The 13,272-nt window shown below is 40.8% G+C and overlaps 1 protein-coding gene across 2 annotated transcripts in view; it reads right to left on the reverse strand.

Moving 5' to 3' along the window:
• The window catches only part of vwc2l (von Willebrand factor C domain containing 2 like), a 359,062-nt gene that overhangs the window by 111,885 nt on the left and 233,905 nt on the right, over positions 1-13,272 (reverse strand). The gene's annotated exons all lie outside the window — the stretch shown is intronic.

Genomic DNA, 13,272 nt, shown 5'->3' on the forward strand with positions numbered 1-13,272 from the left:
CCTCTGTGAGGAGAAGATGGGGTAATGCTGACAGGACAGGGAAAAAGCAGAACTACTTAATTCCTTCTTTGCCTCGGTCTTCTCACAAAAAGAAAGCCATCCTCAACCTCAGCAACATGTAGTGGACGATGAAGGATTGAGGGAAATCCAACCCCAAATAGGGAAACAAGTCATCCAGGAATACCTGGCCGCTCTAAACGAATTCAGGTCCCCAGGGCCGGATCAACTACATCCAAGAGTATTGAAGGAACTAGCGGAAGTTATTTTGGAACCACTGGCAATCATCTTTGAGAGTTCTTGGAGAATGGGAGAAGTCCCAGCAGATTGGAGAAGGTCAAATGTGGTCCCTATCTTCAAGAAGGGCAAAAAAGACAACCCAAACAATTACTGTCCGGTCAGCCACATGTTGCTACCAGGCAAGATTCTGGAAAATGTTTAGCCTGCAGAAGAGAAGGCTGAGAGGAGACATGATAGCCATGTATAAATATGTAAGGGAAAGTCATAGGGATGAGGGAGCAAGCTTGTTTTCTGCCATCCTGGAGACTAGGACGCAGAATAATGGCTTCAAACTAGAAGAAAGGAGATTCCACCTGAACATCAGGAAGGACTTCCTCACTGTGAGGGCTGTTCGGCAGTAGAACTCTCTGCTCCGGAGTGTGGTGGAGGCTCCTTCTTTGGAGGCTTTTAAGCAGAGGCTGGATGGCCATCTGTCGGGGGTGCTTTGAATGTGATATTCTTACTTCTTGGCAGGGGGTTGGACAGGATGGTCTCTTCCAACTTTATGATTCTAATGTTGCTGGTTCAAATCCAATCTGGGGAGAGCATGGATGAGCTCCCTCTATCAGCTCCAGCTCCATGCGGGGACATGAGAGAATCCTCCCACAAGGATGATAAAAACATCAAAACATCCGGGTATCCCCTGGGCGATGTCCTTGCAGATGGCTAATTCTCTCACACCAGAAGTGACTTCCAATTTCTCAAGTCGCTTCTGACACGAAAAAAGTTGCTCATTCTACCCCAAACATGTTTGCACAATCATATATTTCACTTAATCAAGCTTAGAGGTAACAAACTGCCATGTGTGCTTAATGTTTTACTTCTATTATGCTAAAAGTAAATTTATGCAATCCAAATCCGAAAAGGAGGTTTTGAGGAGAGATTTGTAGAGATGCATACCATTAAATGCATACTATTAAAAGCAATTGGACTAGTAATTTATTTCAAAGTATATTCTTCAGCTTGTGTGTTGTGAACACTAGCAGACATACAAAAGCTTCTACACAAATTACATGAAGAGCCAGAGTCTTATTTTCATTTTGTAAATTCCATCTACTATTAGTGTAAGCCCCTCCCTTCCAAGATAAATTGCCTGCAAAGGCTGAAGACAAGCCCATTATTTTACCTTTTATTTCCTCATCAGTCAGGTGAAGGACAGCAGCGTTGTCAGCATGCAGGCTCATTAGTGCTGTTGACATCAGGCACTCCTTGGTTGCTTCCCCAGTCAGCTAGCTCTCTAACTTTCCCAGTCTCAATGCAATCCTAGTGCCATGAATATTCATCTGTTCCTAGATCTTTGCAATTAAGCAGATAAACGTACAACTATTCAAATCTCACAGCTATGAATTGAACTGAAAGAGTGGGCCATCCAAGCAAAGTCAACACTGGTGTTGCCTCTCATGCATTGATTTATAGGAGGCACTCTAAGTAATAACAACAAAAACAACTTTATTTTTATATCCCGCTTTCATCTCCCCAAAGGGACTCGGGTGACTCAAATGGGGACAAGCCCAACAACACAAGTTAAAACACAGAACAATCAATTAAAAACATAACTACATAAAAGAATAAACTACAGAAGTTTCAGAAGTTAAAACCAGAACAATAATAACAACATTCAGTGGGTAAAATTGTGTAGAACTCTGAATAGGGCTCCTAGGAGGTATAAGGACGATCGAAATAGGGGCGGAAGAACAATCTCAGTAAACGCTAAAACCATAAAGGGTAAGGAACAGTGATAAAGTGCAATAACTGATAATGAGTTGTAAATGGGCTGAGTATCTGGTGGGACTACTTGCTCAAAAGTGCACTGGAACATCCACGTCTAGTTCTTTGAGAAAGGTGGACAGGGTAGGTGCCGGTCTGATCTCCCTGGGGAGAGAGTTCCAGAGCCAAGGGGCCACCAGCAAGAAGGTCTTTTCCCCGGCTCACAATTGTCTTGGAAACCTATGTTCATCCCTTACACTTATGTCTCCTTGATGTCCTTTTATAAATGCTTCCCCCAAAACAAGTTAGGAGTATTCATCTTCTAAAGCAGGGATCCCCAAACTAAAGCCCACGGGACGAATGTCATTTACCCGACCTCCTGCTCTCAACTTTAGACTTCAGGTTGCACTAAGTCTGAAACGACTTGACACACAACAACAACCCTAATTGACTTGACTATCTCTTTAGCCAAAAGCAAGCCCACACTTCCCATTGAAATATTGGTAAGTTGGTTACACTGGTCTTCATTTCAGCGTTGTATTGTTCTTTTGGGGGTTTTGTTTTGTTTTTGTTTTTTCCCCACTACAAATAACATATATGCAGTGTGCGTAGGAATTCGATTCCGTTGTCCAGGTTATAGATAAAGATGTTCAAGCTACGTTTTGAATTGATTCTGAATCTGCTTGTTCTGTTTCCTGAACTTAAGACTGAGTTCTCAGTTGTACAAGTAGCTGGATGCGGTGGTAGAATACTGGTTTGTCGCATAGGCTGTACCATTTCATCCTATAAATGGAGAGCAGAAGCCTTGGAGGAATGGGAGGGAGGGGGGTGAGCTGAAATCCTTCTCCTTGGGGTACTAGATTTAATTTAAAGAGAAAATGAGACTGCTAAACTATGTGATGGCTCTAACTATAGGCTGAATGGTCTATTCCATTCTACCAGCTGACTCAACTGCCTGTGTAGATTTGTGGCTCTTGTAAAGTTTCAAGAGAATTGTGGGTGGCCAATTAAGTTACATTTATTCCTTCTTTGCCAACATTCTTTCCCCTAAAACTATCATTACTTATGAGATTGAATCATAGTTTCTTCTTTGCCTGGAGGGAAATAGATCTCTCTCTTTTTTAATTTTACAATATTTGATCACTTTCAGTGACATGTACCAAGAGCAGAGTAACAAAAGCCTGTTATAATTAGTCCTCGGGGTTCAATTAATAATGCATAAGTGAACTATGGCTCCTATCAGGACACCCCGCTATGTATTATTGTAATTAAAAATAGTACGCCTTAGCAATTTATAGTGACAAAGTTTGTAAGGAATTTTCCTCCCAGAACCATATTTTTATGTTAGGTTTTAGAAATGCTAAGCATTGTTAATCCAAAGAGAGAGCAGCAGTTTTGTGTATATTGAACTGTTTAACTTGTTTTCATCCATTTCAGTCTTCATGAATGACACTTGGATTTTGATCCTAGATTTATTTTCAGCCAGTGGGATGTTAGGTAGATGACACAGGAGTCACTACACACCTTTGATAGCCTTAGCTTAATCATTGTCATACCTTTTCCATCAGTTAGCCTGATGATATTGGATCTGTGAGCATCTAGAGACAAATGTATTGATTAGTAGGACCCAGTCTGTTATCAGCACTAGCCCATGCTAGGCATTTATTTTGCTATTTTGAAAACTGTCTAGATCAGTCTGAAAAGTGGTTGGAACACCATGGATATACACTACTGTATTTCTTCACGTGTAACTTTAGAAATTTCTAAGTTAACTAATTCATGGTTCTATGTAAGCACTGTATCTTGACTCAAAAAAGGAACCATCCTCAGAGTAGAGTGGTGAAAGATGAGAGCTTAGTTGAGAACCTGAAAGAAGCACCAACCTCCTTAATTGCTGCAGCAGCCTTTTTGAATGCCTGGGTGGGAAATGGCAATAACTGGGGCATCCACCACTCAGCTTATTCATAGTCATATAAAAATCTCTAATTTTAACCCCACAACCTGCCTTTGACTTATATACACACAGATATGGTAACATTTGGCAAATTTTCCTCTTTTGAGACATCTACAGTGTTCTGCAAAGTTTTCCTGTTGACAAATGGAATGATACTCTTATAAAATGAATGTACGGATGTTTGAGCAGCTGTCACAGAGGCAGTGTCTTCCATGGGACACAAACATACACTCTTGTATGATGTCAAACCCACCAAGAGCCTCCTAATGGGAAGAAAGATCTTTATATTAAGGTTGAGTCCTCAGACAAGGCAAACACCTGCAGCACAAGGTTCAGTAGGTGGCATCAGGATACAGGCCTTGATAGGATTCTGGCAAATAGCTGTAAGATACTGAGCCTATGCAGGGGTAGGATGAGTATGTTAGAACCAAGTAGCAGGCAAAACAACGACAAATCAATAATCTATTTGCTAAGACACAAAGGATGTTTCACTTCAACTAACAAAATTCACTATAATCTGGCCATCTAACCTTTTCATTTGTGGAAGATTTTGTTCTGAGGTCCTTCCAGATCTCTCTGGGATCCCAATTCTCTAGGACAGCAGTTCTCTGCTGCACTCTGTCGAGCCCTTAGGGTCAGTTGGTTGCTCCCCCACCGCTGAAGTGCATGTTGTTGGAAGCACCCATACCTACCTACCACCAAGTGTATGCCACCAGGACACCACCGCTAAAAGCACTACCTCCCTCCCTGCCCCCATTCCTTCCTTCCCTCCCTTCCTTTTCCTTTCTCCCCCCGCCTACCCTTTTTCTGCATGGCAAAGGGTGTTGAACTGAATGTCCTCTGGGATTTCTGTTATTATTTACTACTACTATTACTATTACAAAGGCTGGATCGCCATCGGTTCGGGGTGCTTTGATTTGAGCTTTTCCTGCCTGGCAGAAGGGGGTTGGACTAAATGGCCCCTGAGGTGTTCCACTGGAATACTGTTAAGTATGCATAGGAATTCATTCCATATTTTTTTCAATTAATTCACACAAACGTTCTCCATCCATCTGCCACCGGCCCAGTCTATCTGTCAAATTTTAAAACTCTATGCGACCCCTATGACCAAAGGTTTTCTCTGCTCTAGGATGTCACCCCAGTCAGGCCTTGTTGCTGGCCACTCTGACAGATTGAGGAAGCTTTAGTGGGAACTGAACAAGTGTGGTATAAAAAGGTTTTTCTCCTAAGAAATCAAGTGTAAAGGTTTCTACAAATAGTCTGCACAGGGCCAGAGAATCCCATATGTATGAATTCACAGATGACTACTTAATGAACCACATTTTCAAGGTAAATCTTGTTGCTTCATCAAATTCCTTCGTCTATACTGTGTCCAGCAGGGCAGAGAAAACAGAATATTTTAAAATAGTTACTATTCTTATAGAGCTACATATACACGCATTTTTCCACCTAAAGCAGCTGAATCATAGAGTGACCAAGCTACCTTAGTATTCTTGTTCAGGTGGAAGTCAGGCTCAAACAGCTTTACACATCTTGACTCTTTGCAGTGTCTCATTCATACAGAGATTTCATGTTTGATTGATCGTTGTCCCTTATTTGAGGAAACTGATACCAAATACGCCCTGTACATGCCCACTGTTTGGGTATTACTGTGTATGTACAATGGTGACTCAATTGGTAAATAGTCTGCCCGTTTCCATAACTCCTTGCATTATGTGCAGCAGTCCTTCACAAATAGAGTCCACATTATGCGATGGAGATTCTTGTGCCACAAAACAGGTATATTATTGGTATATTTGTTCTGAGGATGTGAGTCCCTGTTCCCAGCTATACTACCGCCTTTTGGAAAGAATACAAACTATTTGTTGTTGAGTATGCATTTCTTTGCCTTCTGTGGCTGCCGCTTTGAGTTGAATTGTATTTATTATTTTTAATTTCTTTTATCCCCATTGCATTATTGCTATTTGTATTCTTTTGGAAGCTGTCTCAAGAGAAGCAGAGTATAAATTTTTAAATATGTAAAAGGCTAAGCGCCCAGTCAACTCCTGTGCCTTGTTTTCTCAGGACACACATTTTAATGAACTGTTTCTGACACCATTAGTCATAAGACACAGAAGAGCTACAGGTGGAAGATGACCATCTGGATTTCTCTCTCTTTCTGAAATTGAAGGCAATAAAACTTTGATCTGGAAGCGCTCTGGGGCCTGGCGTTTGCAGCGGATGTGTTTTTCTTAGATTATGCAGTACTGGTAGCCACTGAGTAGTTATGATTCATGTCAGGTTTCTATGTTACCTCCCTACAGAAATGCTATTTATTGTGCTTTTCTGCTTTTTAAAAAAGTTACAGCTGCTTAATCACTGATGCTGCAGTGCTGCCTCACCATTCTGCCATCTTCCAAAGCCTTGACATCTCCATTTGTTCCTGTTATCTGAGTGAACAATGGAGAGTGGCAGTTCTGGAGTGAAAAAATGTGGTTTGCTTCTCAGTTTTCTCACAGCCAGGAACCACAATTGATCCTGGACTTTGTTTCCTGAGGAAAAGGTTTGCAAAACACTGTAGGACATAATTTCATGAACATATCTTTTAATATGGTGGACATCTCTCTTTAAGCAACAAGTTGAAAAGGCAGCAACAATTCCTTTTGTTGTGGCTCGATTGTGGCTTTTAAGAATTCATTTACACCATTTTGGTGTAAATGGCTCAGATCTAGGCTGCCTGAAGGACCCAATCTCCTTTTATCCACCTTGTCAACCTCTTAAATTTTTCAGGAGAAGCCATTTTCTCTGTCCCATTATGCTTCTAGCTCATATGATTGAACTAAGGAAGAGGTTATTTTGGATACACTAGAGTCTCACTTATCAAACATTCACTTATCCAATGTTCTGGATTATCCAACGCATTTTTGTAGTCAATGTTTTCAATACATCGTGATATTTTGGTGCTAAATTCGTAAATACAGTAATTACTACATAGCATTACTGCGTATTGAACTACTTTTTCTGTCAAATTTGTTGTACAACATGATATTTTGGTGTTTAATTTGTAAAATCATAACCTAATTTGATTTTTAATAGGCTTTTCCTTAATCCCTCCTTATTATCCAACACATTTGCTTATCCAACGTTCTGCCAGCCCGTTTATGTTGGATATTGTACTGTGTAATTTTTATATATGCGTTTTATTGTAAGCCGCCCTGAGTCCCCTGTTGGGTGAGAAGGGCGGGATATAAATATTGTAATAAATAAATAATAAATAAATAAGTGAGACTCTACTGTAACTGCTTCAAATCTGTCTCTCTCCTTCCTTGGTGCTCTGCCTACAAGTATGATACATACTTACGGTATGTATATGTCAACCTCATATATAAGTTCAGGACAAGTTTGGGGGCCAAAATTCTGGATTTTGATTTGATTTGTGAATTTGTTGAGGTTAATTCTGTAGAAAGGAAAAGCATTTGCACCATGTTGTGGGGCCACCCTGCCGTGGTCCTAGCTGCCATATCTAAAAACTCATAAAGGCCTTTTGCCACTCTATTCAGAGAAGAGTGTTTCTCCTTTTTTGCATAAAGGTAAGGTACAATATTCACTCATAGAATCATACGTAGAATTGGAAGAGACCTCTTGAGTCATCCAGTTCAACCCCCTGCCAAGAAGCAGGAAAATCGCATTCAAAGCACCCCTGACAGATGGCCATCCAGCCTCTGCTGAAAAGTCTCCAAAGGAGGAGCCTCAACCACACTCTGGGGCAGAGAGTTCCACTGCTGAACAGCTCTCACAGTGAGGAAGTTTTTCCTGATGTTCAGTTGGAATCTCCTTTCCTGTTATTTCCTGTTTGTTTTTCTGAGTGGAGAGGCAAAAAGAGAGAGCCTAGACCATCCGGGGAGAAACTAAAAGAAACACTGACACACTCTACTATCTCAGTGCTCCTCTGAGAAGAGCCATTGTCCCATGCATGCATTTTAAAAGTCCAAAAGTGGGGCTGCAGCTGAGAGAGTAATGGGGGATGTTACTTCATTTAGATCTGCTGGGATGGGATAAGCCTTCGCCTTTCCTCATTGTACTTGGAGAAGGCAATGGTTTGTTTTTTGATAAGAGGTGAGATCCGCTACTTACACTGGCACATGGATAAGTTGGGCCATGTTTTTTGGGTTGATTTTCTGATTAAAATTTCTAGACTTTTAGTACTTAACTGTTATGTCAGACTTAGGAACCCATATGTCATGGACTTTTAATAGTGTGCTATGCTGGATTTTTAAAATATTGTCTTTTGATGATTTTTAATAGTTTAAATGTATAGATTGTTTTTAGAACAACCTATGTGCTCACACATGAATGTACACAAAGACAGATTTTTGTGTACAGTTTTAAAACTATACTGGTTTTCATTTGTAAGTCACCTTGAATAAAAATAGAAAATGGGAAGAAGGGAGCAGGACGAGATGAGGACAACTACTAGCAGAATTGATTTCTGTAGGGTAGCAGCACTTCAGAGAATGGGTCGCTTTTCCTCAGAGCAGAGTTCTTTGGCATTTAAAGAGGGCTCATTAAAACCTGTATGTGGTCTGCAAGAGCATCAGTCCTCCCCCAACAGAGCCATGAAGCCAGAAGCCAGTATGGGAGATTACATTTTGCTCCTGTTTTGATTTAGCTTTACTGGCATGCGGGATCATAAGGGAATTTGTTCTGTTGTCCATGTATCTTTGCTCTGGGTAGGCTGGTGGTGGCACTGCTCCATCCTTAACTTGCTGCTTTAAACTAAAGCTTCTTTCTTCTCCCCATGTTCTTTTTTTAAAACCTTTTTATCCAATCTCGGTTAATTTCTAATGTGAATTATCTCTGGAAGCTCGACAAATATCAATTCTTCCTCTGGGGAGAGCAAAGAAGAGCAAATGCCATCAGTGTTAGCATTGCCCTCCACCCACACACAGTGACATTCATTGCATTTATTGTAGATAGATACTGTGTTGAGTTTGCTAATCTCTTCAGAGCCAGTGTTTTATTTGCTGAAGATACAGTCAGAGTTTGGAAGCACTGTTCTACGGACCATTGATACTGACTGTCTGTTGGATTAAGTGCCCCTCCTTTGGAATCAACATGGCTTACCACATAGTGTCTAAAAGCTTGTTTGTTTTGTCAGCCAACATTATGTTGCGATTTGAGATTTGGGCTATGATTCTGGAGACCATGGTTTGAATCTTCGCTTGGCCAAGAAACCCACTGGGTGACCTTGGGCAAGTCACACACGTTCAGCCCCCAAAAATCCTACAATCGGAGGTGGAGAAGAAGAAGAAGAAGAAGAAGAAGAAGAAGAAGAAGAAGAAGAAGAAGAACCTCTTCAACAACAACAACAACAACTTTATTTTTGTACCCCACCTCCATCTCCCCAAAGGGACTCGGTGCAGCTTACATATTGCACAAGGTGCCTAAGGCAACATATAAAATAAACACACAGTACAATACAAAATAAAACCACTAGTATATAAAATAACAATTTGAACTCAGAACAGCGCCAATAACCTATAGCGTCATCTGTCATAAAAACATGGCCAACTGTAAACAAGAATAAAGAAAAGGGATAGTGCAAGTTGTAGCTAAGATACAAGCTACAAGGAAATGCAGATTGCTATAGGATTGCCTTAGGTTGGAATTGACTTGGAGGCAAACAAAAAACACCACCCATTATTTTATTCTAGTAGCCCAACTCTCTAGGTATGGCATGTAAGGGCTAGTCAGGACCATCACCTTCCACACACAGCTGAAATGGCTTCCTCCTGAATACATCTGACCATATATAGTGTAGGGAATAACAAATCACCAAATGGCCTGCAATATTCCTCACCAAAGCCTCAATCAACTATTTTATGCAATGGGGACACCCTTCTTAGGCCTCTAGGACCCTTTTCTTCAAAATAGAAATGGTCTGCTTGCTGTTTAAAATTCCTATGCAGACTGGAAAGAGATAAAATATCTAAAATTACCCTCCAAATGTATGCCTTCTAACTGCCCTAATTTGGCACGAGTGTCAAATAACCTTCTTTAATGCCATCAAACTTTGAGAAAGAGAATCCTGGACTAATGAGAACCTTCAGGGCTTGAGACTTAGCATGCATTTGCATGTGATATTTTTACACACAGAGCAACATATTGTTTCCTGAACTGAAAACACTGTTTTCTATGTAAGAACTCACAATGTGGAATACGTTCCAAACTGCAGCATGACGAAATTGCTAAATTGCTTGTTTTAAGAATGAAATTGGGGAAGAATTGCATACCTATGTAGCCCCATCTTATAAGAGTAAGAAAGAACAGATGGAGAAGGCAGACCATAAAGTGCACCTACTATCAACATGTTTTGAAGTATTTTTTTTGTCCTAAAGAAGATGACTTCAGTATCTGAAAAATAAAAAACCTGTTCACTGATGTCCAGCCAAGTTGGTGTTAAATCGCCCCTTAGATTTCTGAAAGAAGATTTCAACTGTCTCTTGTGCCATTTGGGGGCCTAATGAATTTACAAAAATCAGTTGTCTCCTAGTAGTACACTTAACTGAACTAATGAATACACATTAACCTTTTGATACTTGATTTCCCAATGCTAGCTACAAATGTAAAAGGCATTAGTAGAAAACTTCCAGAAACGATGCACTGTGGTATAATCTTGAGAGCTGGGCTTCAGAAAAATGCCCTAACCAAAGGTGATTTGTGGTGTAATTGGGGGGGGGGGGGGGGTATGGAAATGGTTTACAAGTTTTATACAGAACTATATTACAGCGTTACCAAGTATGGAACCAGACTTTCTTTGTTTTGGTCTTCCTAAGCTCTTCTTAAGTGAATAGCACGAAAGGGCACCTTTCTTGCTAGAAAAAGCTGAAAGCATTTGCAGTTTGCCATGTATCTAGGAACCAGAAAATTGCAAAGGCAATTAGTGTGTTTACAGCATAGTCCAAAGGACAGGTCAAGTGGTCATTAGATCTACTTTGCAAATTCAGAAGCAGGTGTGGTAGATTACATTTGTCTCCATGATGTATTGTATTCTCTGAAGCTTTAGGTGCTTTTACTGCCTATTACAGGGAAAACCAGCTGATCCCTAATCCATCTAAAACACAGATGTGTGCTTTCCACCTTAAGAACAGACAAGCATCTCGAGATCTGAGGATTACCTGGGAAGGAATCCCACTGGAGCATTTCAGCACACACAGGGTTTTTGAAAATTTGGGGGGGGGGTTGAACCCCTAGCCACCCCGTCCCCAGCTACAGACCTGTCAATATCTGCTTGAGATAGTGCCTGGAGGGACTCTTAATTTTTTGCATCTCATAGACTTAGCATGGGGATTTGGTTAACCAGTTAAACTCCATGAGTAACCCAGGTTTTTTTTTAACTGAAAAATTTGGGGGGGGGGGGGTTGAACCCCTACCCCCCCCCCCCCCCCCCCCAGCTACAGGACTGCTTGGGAGTTACCCTGGACTGTGCTCTGACTTACAAGAAGCAGTGCTTGACTATCAAGCAAAAAGTGGGCACTAGAAATAACATCATACGAAAGTTGACTGGTACAACCTGGGGATCACAACCTGACCCAGTGAAGGCATCTCCCCTTGCGCTTTGCTACTCTGCTGCTGAATACGCATGCTCAGTGTGGAATACATTTTACCATGTTAAAACAGTGGATGTGGCTCATTATGCCGCATTATCACAGGATGTTTACGTCCTACACCACTGGAGAAATTATACTGCCGGCATTGCACCACCTGACATCCGCCGGGAAGTAGCAGCCAATAATGAAAGGACCAAGACATTGACATCCCCGGCCCATCCCCTGTTTCGATATCAGCCAGCACGCCAACACCGTAAATCAAGAAATAGCTTTCTAAGATCTATAGAAAAACTCGCAGGAACACCTCAGCAAGCAAGAGTCCAAAAGTGGCAGGTTAAAACCCAGAACCTTAATCAGTGTCTGATGCCAGATGAGAGACTCCCCCCTGGGCACACAGAAGACTGGGCAACTTGGAAGGCGCTGAACAGGCTGTGCTCTGGCACCACAAAATGTAGAGCCAACCTTAAGAAATAGGGCTACAAAGTGGAGTCCGCAACATGTGAATGTGGAGAAGAGCAAACCACAGACCACCTACTGCAATGCATTCTGAGCCCTGCCACATGCACAATGGAAGACCTCCTCACAGCAACACCAGTGGCACTCCAAGTGGCCAGCTACTAGGCAAAAGACATTTAGTATTAATGCCAAGTTTTTTCCCCTAAAAAAATCTCTATGTTTGCAAATCCACTACAACTTGTACCCTCGGTTTGCTTCTGACACGAGAAATAAATATGGGTATGTAGTTTAGATAGCCAATAAAGGAATGTATAGTGATACCCCTCCAATTGCAGCTGATCTGACTTAAGTTGGCTTTTCAACTTAAATACCAAACAGAAAAAGGAGGGCACGGTTCTGAACTACAAATTGGTTTATGAATATAGCACAAAGTATAACAGGCACACTGTTATGTGCTCAACTCTTAAGATTTAAGGAGAAATGTGATGACAGTCAAAGAATTGATGTGGAAATTAAGCTATTTGTGGCAGTTATGTGTGCTGAAAATAATCACAAACCATATATTTGTGAGTGGTTTGATGAGAACCAAAGAAAAATGTAAAAAAAAGAAAAAGATAAATTTCACAAAGCAATTCAAAAAATGGAAGAACAGAAGGGCACTTGGAAAGGTTAACCAGAATGTGAAATGAATATAAATGCTTACTCAGGAGAGGAAAGATGAAAATATTGTATTAATAGTAGAAGGAAACTGACACAAGTCTAGTAGAACATATTGAACAGAAATTTTGGGCAGCTCTGAGGAAAATAAAATGATGGGGTAGGATCGGTGATGGAGCTAGCCGGACTCTCCAACCTAAAAATTAAAGTGGCAAATAATGCCAAATTTGGCAATAGTATTGACTTCTAACCAAGTGATAAAAATCATTGTAAACTGGACACAACCTGTGGTGTACTTTCAGTTGGCTGTGATTAAATTTGGTGAGGTCTTGGGGCAAAAAATTAGATTTCCTGCCCTCTATATTTACCTTTTTCCCAATACAGCCGTAAATATCTGCTGTTACTTGAGTAGCTTATTCGAAGAATATTTTCAGAAAAGGCACCTCAAATAATTTAGTGTGCATAGTATGAATGTATGAGGACATCATAGTGTGCATGTATGAGGACAACATATTTGACTCAAGTAATCCCAGAAGGTATTGAAGATTGATCAAAGGATTTACATCTCACAAGGCATCAGGAGAGGGCTCCCTATGTCCCAAAAAAGACTTAAAATAATCTGAAACGATGGGT

The sequence above is a fragment of the Anolis carolinensis genome, chromosome 1, assembly GCF_035594765.1.
Source record: "Anolis carolinensis isolate JA03-04 chromosome 1, rAnoCar3.1.pri, whole genome shotgun sequence".
In the NCBI taxonomy this organism is placed as follows: Eukaryota; Metazoa; Chordata; class Lepidosauria; order Squamata; family Dactyloidae; genus Anolis; species Anolis carolinensis.